Raw genomic sequence first — 9,634 nt, 5'->3', positions numbered from 1 at the left:
TGGGGAAGCCCCAGTCTGACGAGGGGAGGCAAGGACAGGAAACCCCAGTGTGAGGGGGGAGGCAAGGTCTGTGTCCGCAGGGAAGCCCCAGTGAGGGGGGGGAGGCAAGGTCTCTGTCCACGGGGAAGCCCCAGTCTGAGTCGGGGAGGCAAGGTCTGTGTCCGCAGGGAAGCCCCGGTCTGAGGGGGAGGCAAGGTCTGTGTCTGCGGGGAAGCCCCAGTCTGAGGGGGGAGGCAAGGTCTGTGTCCGCATGGAGACCTTGAGCCTTGCAGAGTGCCCCTCACTGGCCAAATTCAGCTTTCTCTGGGATTCCTACAATTCTATCCTGGTTCCAAGAACCAGATTTCCGCCCCCCCACCGTCGGGAAGGCTGTTTCAGGGCCTCAAACACAGCCCTGCGATGAATCTCATGGGCTCCCCCACCATCTCCTGCCATGTCAGCCCACTGGTGCCAATAAGGCCTGTCCATCCGTCCCGCAGCCACTGTGACAGACCACCGCTCACTGACTCTCTGACAATCTGGGCTTGGAAGTCCTAAAACCCCAGAGTGGGCAGGGCTGGCCCCCCCCGGGGTCCCCAGGGAGACCCGGCTCCAGCCTCTTCCTGGCCCGCGGCCCCCCTCCATCCTCACCACCAGCAGCACAAGGTCTGCCCATCTCTGGGACTCCCACCCTCTGCCTCCCTCTCGTGAGGATGCCAGGCCCCCACGGGAACCCAGGGTCACCCCCACCTCGGGGGCCATGAGGCCGCGTGAGGGGACACATCCCAGGACCAGGATGGGGACGTCTTTGGGGCCATTACTGTGCCCACCACAGTCTCCTTGTCCCCCTCTTCAGTTAACCTTCCCTTGCCTCTGCTCAGGGCTGCCTGGGACTGAGGTCATGTACAAGGCACCCAGCTGACGTGCAAAAGTCGGGGCTCCCCTGTGGCCCCTTCTGTCATCCCCTGGCCCCACCGCGCTCTTTACACACAGGCCGTGACCCCAACGGGCACGTTCATGAGTCATCTAGGTTGGAAGACATCTCCCCCGTTGTCCCAGCATTGAGACCGTCCCATGGTGGGACCAGCTCTTGTGGACAGTAGACTGTCCTTGGAGCCCAGAATGCCCCCAGCACCGTGGCCTGCAAAGGTTCCCCCAAATACAGAGCGACTGAAGGGCAGGGATGTCCTCCCCCAACGTTGTCTGTCTCGGTCTCCCCACATACTCTTTTCTGTCCTTGAGCCCTGCTCTGTTCGGCGGGTGACGTAGCAGTCCGCAGAACCGGGAGGCAGCTTCCCCAGCTTGAGTCTGAAAGGGGGCCTTATGGTCTGGCCCCGCTGCCTGGCGGGGAAGGGGCCAGCAGGTCACATCCACAGGGCCGCCCCACCCTGTCATCCAGACCGGGGCCTGGCCAGCCCCCCTGCAACCTGCCCAGCTCCATCGTGTGCCCGGTCTGTCCACAGAGGGGCTCAGTCGGGGGCATGGGAGACACTGGGGCAGAGGGGCCGAAGCCCCGGCTAAGCCATGTGAGGCGCTGCATCGGTTCTAGCCGCTGGGGTGCCTGCCAGCTGCCCGACCCTGGGGGGTGCCTGAGCAGGACGACACGGCCTGCTCCCCCAGCCAGGAGCCAGGGACAGTGTTTCCTGCACCCCGGGGCCACCAGGTGGAGGGAAGACATGCAAGTGCCATGGGCGCATGATGGCCACGTCCCCTCCCACCTGCCAGGGTGACCAGGGCCACCTGTGGGGGTCCCCGAATGTGGACGGGGGAGCAGACAGACCTGTCGCAGGGGCACAAGGCCGTCCTTTGTGTGTCCAGCCTGACTGACTGACCTTTACACGACCAACAAATTCCTCAAAAAATTAAACATAGAACAACCATGTGACCCAGTGAATCCATGTCTGGGTCTGTCCCAGAGAGAGAACCGGAATCAGGGACTCGGAGAGATACTTGCACCCCCGTGCTCACAGCAGCCTAAAGAGAGAAGCACCCCAGTGTCCACCCACAAGATGAGGGGTACAAACGATGCGGTCCGTCCCCACGCGGGAACACGCTCCAGCCTCAGGAAGGAAGGGACCCTGACACAGAGGGACACCCCAAGGACACCAGGCTCAGCGAGAGGAGCCAGACCCAGAAGGACACATCCCGCAGGACCCCACTCCCAGGAGGTCCCCAGAGGAGTCCCGTCCACACAGAGAGGAGAGGGTGGGAGCCGGGGCTGGGGCAGGGGGTGGGGAGTCCGTGCTTCGTGGGGACAGAGTCTCCGTGTGGGGAGATGGAACGTTCTGGAGACGGAGGGTGGGGGTGGGGAGTCCGTGCTTCACGGGGACAGAGTCTCCGTGTGGGGAGATGGAACGTTCTGGAGACGGAGGGTGGGGGCGGTCGCAGGACGGTGTGAGTGGGCTTCATGCCGCTGAGCTGTGCGCTTAGAGACGGTTATGATGGTAAATTTTGTATTATGTGTGTTTTACCAAGATTTTTAAAAACCGAAAGAAAAGTATTCACTCTCTTGAAAGCATACCAAGGCCCTTGGGAACCACCCAGAGGAGCCTATGATTTGCCAGCTTAAAAAAAATTAGAAGTTCCTTAAAACGTGCAGTGTCCTCTGAGATTCTTGATCTCGCAGGTAGGGGTGAGGCCAGCAGCCTGACGGGTGGGCTGTGCCCTCAGGACCGGGCGGAAGTCCTGTCCTCCTGCCAGGCCTCCACCTCCCAAAAGGTCCGAGCTGAGGAGTCTTAGGAGGATCTCGGAGGACGGAGGGCTGGGAAGAGGAGCGACCTCAGACTAGGCTGGGCGGGGGGGGGGGGGGGGGGGGGGGGACGGGAGCGGGGCTCACCCCGGTGCGCGCACGTGCACCTCGGAGACCCCGCGTGCGGGTCCCTGGAGCCCCGCGTTCTTCTGTGCAAGCGGTCGGACGTTCCCTCCGTGTATCTCGGCCCAGGAAGGGACTCTCCCGAGTCCGTGCACCGCGCACTGGGTCCCGCTGGGCTCCCCGTGCAGCCGTGGCCAGTCCTGGGGGCGGGCGCCCCCCACACATGCGGAGGTGGGGCTGCTGTTGGCTGGGGTAAGCTAAAATTCAGGCTACTCAGTTAAATTTGAACTTCAGGCCAACAATGACTGACTTCTTTAAGTACGCCCCATGCAATATTCGGGGCCTACTTAGCTTTAAAAAATCCGCTCCTCATTTACCCGAAGTTCAAGCCTACTGCGTGCCCTGTACTTTTATTTGCTAAATCTGCCCACCTCCTCCTTCCCCTGAGGAACCTGCAGGAGTCCTGGGAGTAGCAGCAGGGGGTGTCCCCGGGGTGCAAGTTCGGGCCACACTTGCTGGGGCGCCTGCCTGCCCCCAGACTCAGCACCGAGGGGACGGCAGAGACCAGAGACGGCAGAGACCAGAGACGGCAGGGCCCCCGCGCAAGGGGTCTGAGGGGTCTGGAACGGCGCCGCAGGGAGCTGGGGAGGAGGGTAGGAAGGGGCTCGTCTGGAAATTCAGTTGCCCACAGTTAGGGTGTACTATGCGTAACTTAAAAACCAGACGCTGATTATTACAGAAAAGGGCCCTTTGGCAAACTGACAGTGTCAGCTAGGTCGTAACAAATTTGCACTCACTTAGAGGCTTAACTTGACACATGTATGTTTCTCAGGACGTCTGGGGGTCGGTGGTCCAGCACGCGTGTCTGGGCCCCGGCTCAGGGCCTCGCAAGGCCGTGAGTGGTGCAAGGACAGGCTTCCAAGCCCCTTCGGGTGTTGGTAGAATTATGTTCTCGCTCTTGTGGGTCTGGGGTCTCTGTTTTCTGGCTGGCCGCCCCAAGTGCCTGTCACATGACCAGCAGTTCGCTGTCCCGCCCTTTTACAGACCCCCTGGATTAGGTCGGGCCCACCAGCATGATCTCCCTTTCCAGAGACTCAGAGTTGACTGATTTAGGGACCTTAATTACATCCAAAAAGCCCTCTACCTTTACCAAATCCCACCCACACTCAAGGAGCTACACGGGGAGTGTCACGAGGTTGGGGGAGAGGGCAGGAATCTGGGGGCCACCTTGGAATCCAGGTCATCTTGAAAACCCAAGGTGGATTTTAGGACGTGGGCTCTGCTGCAGAGATTGGGCTCAGACGTCACCGCCAGGTCCTGCTCATCGGGTTAGCGTAAGTCGACCAGCTCTTTTCCCTCTCCAAGACTCAGTTTCCCTGTCAGAAAGGGGGGCAGCCCGTCACTCCCAGGATTTGTGGGCAGATGCAATGAAGTGAGGAAGCCTTTCTCGCCCTTGGGGTCTTAAACCGGCGGCTAGAGGGCCGAGGTCAGAACTCAGACTGCTCTTACTTCGCCATCAGCGTCTTACATTTTTTAAAGATTCTTTCAAAGAATTTGCCCAATTTAAAAATCAGGACACTTTTATTAAAACCTGGAGTTCTCGCTTGTTTTGAGAATTCCCTGTTCTCTGGCCAGGGCAGATTGGGTTTTAGGGAGCCACACTGGACCTGGGTCCGCAGCTCACGGCGAGGTGCATGCCGAAGGCCCCAGAGGCGCCAGGCGCCCTGAGCCAGCAAAGGCAGGGCCGTCGGGGACCCAGTGTCTCTCCAGCAAGACCCAGTTCACAGTAAAACCCGGACCTTCCATCTGAGGCCACTGGCAGGGTGCCTTCTTCCCGCTCTGCAAAGGTGGGGCTGCTGCCATGGGTCAAATGGGGCCCCCCAAATTCATGTCCACCCGAACCTCAGCACGTGACCTTCCATGGAAGCCTTTGCAGGTATGACTCATGGCATTCAGTGAGGTCACACCGAGCGGGCAGGCACAGGCGGGGTCTCTGCTCCTCAGTGTGCTGATCTGTGACGCAAGCCGGTCCCTGGGGTTTCCAGCACCCGCAGGACGTCCCAACACGGAGCCAGAGTGGCCCGTGGCCCGGGTGTCTGATCGCCAAGGCGTGGACGGATGCAGGCTGTGTGTCTGGCCCATGCTGCTCCGTGGCATCTCTCTGCCGCTGGGAGCATTGCTGTGTGTTTCCCGGGGTGACTCACAACACCGGAGAGCTGTCCTCTGCTGGTTCTGGAGGCCGCAGGGCTGTGCGCCCCAAATCTCCCTGTACCGCCAATCGGGACTGGTGGGGGCGCGGAGGGCTGCCGGGATAACCCGGGAAAACGTCCCTGCCTCGAGGCCCTTAGTCACATCCGTAGACACTTTTTCTAAATCAAGTAACATTTGCAGTTTTCTTTTTTTTTTTAAGATTTTATTTATTTAATTGACAGAGAGAGCGAGAGAGGTAACACAAGCAGGGGGAGTGGGAGAGGGAGAAGCAGGCTTCCCACTGAGCAGGGAGCCCGATGCAGGGCTCGATCCCGGGACCCCGGGATCGTGACCCATGCCGAAGGCAGACGCTCAACGACTGAGCCACCCAGGCGCCCCACATTTGCAGTTTTCTGAGACTGGCGTCCATCATTTTGGGGGCCAGTCGTCAGCCCGTGGCCGTGTGCATGTCAAAGGCCCCCCGACCAAGCTGTGTGAGAACACTCGTCGTCCAAGCATCCAAATCACCTCGGGAAGCTTCTTCCACACCCATGAAATGAACGTTCCCTGTGATAAGCCTTGTGTCTCTAGACCCTAAAATATCTCTGGGTCTTGTCATCAGTGACCTCTTAGCTTTGGTGAAGGTCAGTATGTCATTTAATCCCATCGACACTCCCTGAGGCTTTAGGTAACTCACAAAGGGTCACACAAGTGGTCAGTGGGGGCTGGGGTTAGTACTGAAGCAGCAGCCAAAGGGTCTTTCAATCACGAGAAAAAGACTGAAGCAAACTCAACTCACGGGCTTTGACACAACAAGAATTTACAGGTTTGTATAACTAAAAAGTCAAATTAGGACTTCAGGCTCAGCTGGTTCTAGGACCCAAACTGGGTATTTGGGTTTCCCTTCACTGTTGAGAGCCCCAGGTTCAAGTCCCAGCTCTGCCTGGAACCCCTGAATGATCAAGGGCAAGGCGCACCTCTTCTCTCAGCCTGGGGTGGGGGAGTGACACATTTGGAGGGTTACCAGGCATCGGGCGTACAGTCAATGCTGAAAAATGTTGGCTCTCGCTCTTGTTGCTATTGACCAAGTAAATAAATGAATCCTCACCAGACAACCGGGGACTTGTAAATACAACTTCCTGGTTGGAGGCTGAGAGCACATGCATGCTGCCACCAGAGGGCGGCAAAACACAAACCATGCCGCAGCAGCTCTCACCCGCCCCCCGACCAGAGAAGCCGGTCTAGGGCTTCTTTCAAGTTCCCGCTCCTGTAACTGGCACACATTTTCCCAGAGCCCCCTGACGGTCCAGATAGGGGTAAAGGCGATCCCAGTCCCACAAAATGCCCCGGGCTGGTGGAGATATCAAAGAGGGGAGTGGTGGTGGACCGAGCCTAACCAAGCTGTATTAGAGGAAAACATGCCCTTTATACATGTTTCTCTGTATCTAAAAATCTTTCAATGGATTTTTTTTAGAACATTGAAGTAGTTAAAAAAAATGTTGAAAAATGGAAAAGTAGGTGTGTTAAAACATCATTATTTTGTGTATATATATATATATATATATATATAATTGTCTTTTAATTTAAACTCCAAACAGAATTTATAATTTTGTTCCTGGTCCTGCCTCTGTGAACCCTGTTTCCTGCATTGGCTTCCTGCTTGGGGTTGGCTGAGCAACTCCGTAGAGTTCATGTGGCAAAGAGCCTCTGGCAACTGCAGAGAGTTCCAGGGGCTCATTGGACAGATCCTGTGATGTTCAGAGGGAGGCAAAGTGGGGCGGGGAGGGGAGTGGATGTAGGGGGTGGGGAAGGGAGGGGGGGTTGGGGGCTTCCAGTGGCCCCCTAACCAGCAACCCCTCACTTTCCCCACTAGCCCTCCCATCTTCCCCGCTCCCTCCGCCCCCCAGCCATCCTTTTACCTCCATGCCCCCACCTCCCCACCTTCATTGTTCCCCTGCTAACCCCCATCTCCCCCACTAGCCCTCCCACCTCCCCTGCTGTCCCCCAACATCACCCCCACTGTCCCCCCTTCTTCCCGTCCCCCTCCCCCCACTATCCCTCCTCCTCCACCAGCCTCCCACCATCCCTCCCATCTCACCTCCCCTACTTACTGTTCCCTCCACCATCCCCTCCTTTCTCCACCCCCACCCCCCCTGCCGTCCCCCACCTTCCTCCCCCACCCCTACTCTCCCCTCTGCTGTCTCTCTATCTCCCCTCCATCTCCCCCCACCTCCCCAGCCTTATCTCCCAGCCCGGCAGTCCCTCTGTCTCCCCCATCTCCATCCCCCATCTTCATTCCCCATCTCCCCCTCCATCTCCCCCATCTCCATCCCCCATCTTCCCCACCGCCATTCCCCATCTCCTCCCCCCACCTCCCCTCACCTCCCCCAGCTCCTCGCCCCCCCGCCCCGCGCAGTCCCCTCCCTCCTCGTCTCCCGGAGCCACCCGCGGTCTGTTCTCCCCGCGGCCGCCAGAGGGCACTGGTGAGCACCGAGTTGGGCAGGTCCCCGCTCTGCCCGCAGCCCTCCAGGGCTCCCGGGTGCCTCGGCGTAAAAGCCCCAGTCCTCTCCCGGGACCCTGCACGACCTGCGCCCTCTCTTTACCCATCACTCACTCCGCTCCAGCCAATACGGGCCTCCGGTAACTCCTCCAACAAGGCAGGTACGGTCCAGCCCAGGGCCTTTGCACCTGCTGTGCCCTCCGCCTGAACACTCTTCCCCAAATGCCCCTTCAACTTGCTCCCTCAACCCGCTCAAGTCTCCGCTCGACTCCCCGCTATCACATAGTAGCTCCTCGGTAAATTCTGGTTGAATAAAGGAGCACCTGTGAGGCATCAGACAAAGACCCCCAGGCCCAGAGGGGGGTCGGCCTGTGGAGGGACTGCCGGGTTTGCTCTCAGGCTGCCGCCCCAGGCCAGGCCCCTCTCGGGGCTCCCTCTGCCCTGACCTCACGAGGTAAAACGAAGTCACCTAATGGGGCACCAGCCCAGGCCCACCACACAGTGGGTGCCAAACACATTTTTACGGGGTGAAGCCATGGAGGAGGAGGGTCCCTCGGGCAGCCCCGTCCCTAGGATCCGCACACGGAGAAGGGGTGGTCCCTGGAGCGGCCCGCTGCCTGGCCTCTGTCTCCCTCCCTGTCCGTTTACAGGTCTGGGGGCTAGGGGGTGAGTCCTTGACCCCCTGGCCCTGCAGGCATGCAGGGCCACGTGGCCGGGGGCTGGAACCTGCAGCCCCTGAGTAGGAGAAGCGGCTGGGCCTCTCTGTGTCCCTCATCTGGAAGGTGGGGGGCGGTCGTGCTGCCAGAGAGCTTTCGGTCGAGCAATCACAACAGTGACAACAGCAGACGCCCGCCGGCCCCTCGCGCAGGGCTCACCCGGCCGCCTGCGTGAGGCTGGCCTCACGGTCGGATGCTGTCGGCAGCCACCTTCATTGTCCCCGCTTTTAAAAATCATGGTAAAATTCACACGTAAAACTAACCACTGACCATCTTTGGGGGGTTTCTCAGACATTCACAAGGTTGTGCAACTCCCAGAACATTCTGGCCCCAAAAGAAACCCCGTCCCCATTAGCAGTCACCCCCCTCATCGTCCTCCTCAGCCCCAGGTAGCATGTACTTGTTCTCTGTCTCTATGAATTTGCCTATTTTGGGGATTTCAGATAAATGGGATCACACACCACATGGCCGTTTGAATTTTTGCCCCATTTTCTTAAATTAGGTCGTTTGAGTTTTGTCATTGATTTGTGGATGTCCTTTACATATTCTAGGCCCTAGTCCTTTGTTGGATTATGCACTGCAAGTATTTTCTCCTAGTCTGTGCTTTGCCTTCTGACTTTCCTGATGGTTTATTTGGACAGACCAAGTTGTTTAAAGTAAAATATTACATGTTTTAATTAGAAATAAATTTTACAGGCAAGGAAGCTCACATATGAGTCACTGGGGAGCTAGTCTGCCAACCGCGGCTTCAGGTTTTCCACGCGGAGGGCAGAGGGAATGAGCTTGGCTTCATCCACAGATGGAGATGAGGTTGCCAGAAGCACCCTTCCTGACCTGTGGGGGGTCACCCGGGGCATCAGCCCCAGCTCTGCCCTCCTGTCCCTGGTGTGAGTAGACGTCTGCCAGGGGTGTTTCTGGAAGACACAGCCCTTGGCCATCAGAAGGGTGCTCCTCAGTGGATCTGCTGGTTTGGCATGAAGCTCCCCATTTGAAGTTGCAAAACCTCATTTCCTGCCAAGGCGAATGGAAAAGGCTGGGGACAGGGAGGCCACTGTTTATGTCTCGTCCACTCCGGCTGGTCAGGCATTGGTGTAACCGCATGGTGTGGAATGCGAGCGACCGTGGCCACCCATGGGGTCCCAGAGGGCATGTGGCCCGGGGCCCGAGCTGGGTCCTCTAGCTCTTCCCCCAGGGACAGTCACTGCCCAGCCTTTCTAGGCTTTAAGTGCGTGAGGTCTCATGATCCTGCCTCCAGGTACGTACCCAAAGAACTAAAAGTAGCTGCTCACGAAAACCTGTACCTTGCTGTTCACAGCAGCGGAAGAGGCAGAAACGAACCGAATGTCTGTCAACAGACAAACGTGTCCCCCACTCACGAGAGCGTCCCTTGGCCATGGACAGGAGCAAGGCACTCACACGCGTGGCCCCGGGGATGGA

This window comes from Mirounga leonina, unplaced genomic scaffold (assembly GCF_011800145.1).
Source record: "Mirounga leonina isolate KUSES-001 unplaced genomic scaffold, KU_Mleo_1.0 Mir_94, whole genome shotgun sequence".
Taxonomy (NCBI): Eukaryota; Metazoa; Chordata; class Mammalia; order Carnivora; family Phocidae; genus Mirounga; species Mirounga leonina.
This window is presented reverse-complemented; position numbering follows the sequence as displayed.